Source organism: Acyrthosiphon pisum, chromosome A2, assembly GCF_005508785.2.
Source record: "Acyrthosiphon pisum isolate AL4f chromosome A2, pea_aphid_22Mar2018_4r6ur, whole genome shotgun sequence".
NCBI classification, from domain to species: domain Eukaryota; kingdom Metazoa; phylum Arthropoda; class Insecta; order Hemiptera; family Aphididae; genus Acyrthosiphon; species Acyrthosiphon pisum.
Genome location: NC_042495.1, coordinates 43,567,632 through 43,569,334, shown reverse-complemented (window position 1 = coordinate 43,569,334; position 1,703 = coordinate 43,567,632). Strand labels below are relative to the sequence as shown.

At 24.7% G+C, this 1,703-nt stretch overlaps 1 protein-coding gene across 1 annotated transcript in view; it reads right to left on the bottom strand.

The window, feature by feature from the left end:
- Positions 1-1,703, bottom strand: part of LOC100164394 (non-lysosomal glucosylceramidase) — an 11,523-nt gene that overhangs the window by 5,118 nt on the left and 4,702 nt on the right. The window lies entirely within an intron of this gene.

Here is a 1,703-nt window from a genome sequence, read left to right as displayed (position 1 = left end):
CAATTAAGTTTTATCTGTTGAGGCCAAAAAGTGTATAAATTTAATACAAAGCTCTGATATATGTTACAATATCAGTTGAAAAATATTAAAAATACATAGGCACAATTTTTTTTTATAAGCATTTAAAGATCAAATTTTGACAAAATTTATCAAATTTTAATTTGAAAAATTATTTTGTACTTAAAAATTTATAAAATGTTCAATTTTTGTATCTAAGAATTAAAAATTTAAAACAAGATTCCACGTAAGTAATTAATTCTGTTAACAAAAAATCTAAAATATACATTTAAACAGTTTATTTTTATAGTCATTTTAAGTACAAATTTGGACGAAATTACATATTAAAAACCTAGGATAACTCTTTTAGTTATTTTGTTGTGATTGTATAATATTATTCGTGGGTACTTGAAACTTCTAAAGTATACTATTATATATCTATGATTTTACCACGGTTTTTTGTTGATGTATAACGCGTTATAACTTATAAGTACCTAATAGATATTATGATATGATTAATTTGGAATTTATTATAGGTACCTATTATAGGTCAATTTTTTTTTAATACCATAGATAAGTATATATATGTCTAATACATAGACTGATATACCGTCTCCGCTCAGAATCGTTTTTCTTATACAGTGATATTATATCATTGAATTCAAATTTAATACTGTCCATTATACAGTAACCCACTTCTAACCTACTGTACAGCAGAGCGATATCCACTTACCCACCTTTTTTTCAAATTAATTAATTAATGTTTATATTATGTATTTAATATAATATAATATCTCATATCCATTTTCAGTTACTCGTTATGAAAATATATTATGTATTGTACATGAAAATTCAAATAAAATAAATATAATTTAAATAGAAAAAAAATTAAAGTTAATAAACAACCAGTGATTGACGTAAAAATTAGGTTTATAACCTCAAGAGGACCTTAAGAGCTATGTTGTTTCCGTGTTGTTGGTAAAATTCGAGGCCCCCCACACGGTGCCTTGCACCGCCTGCACCTGCGGTAGTTGCAGCACTGTAGCTGGTGCCATGTCCTCTTAATATCTAACACAATTGGTGAGTACGTTAATCACAGGTGAATAATATTATTAACATAAATAATAGTAAACATATTATTTTGTACTACTCCTCAATATCATTAATAAAAATAATAATAGTAATAATAATAATAATAATAAATTGTAATATTATTTTAGATGATCTATTAGTAAAATATATTATTATGTATAATATTATATATAAGCAGCAAAAACATAACAATCAATGAGCAGTGTCCTTAAATTGTATATTTGATAAATTAATGTCATCATTTTTAAATAGAAATCAAAATACTTTATTAAAAAATCATGACAAATCTTTATTAATAGATCATGTAATAATTAGTGATGGGCACAATCGAGTGAAAACTATCGAAATACTCGATAGTTTAAACTATCTAATTACTCGGTTGTATATATATAAAACTATCGAACTATCGAAAAACTATCGAACTATTGAAAACTAAATCGAACTATCGAAATTTTTACTTTTTAGGTAAGGTTATGTATTATTTACTATTTACCATGATGTTGTCAATGTTGTCATTCAGATTCGACTATCGAGTATCAAGGCTGGGTTATTTTCATTTTTCATATTTTTGTCTTTAAATTGTCTATCCCAAAATTATTATCAAGTAAAATTTC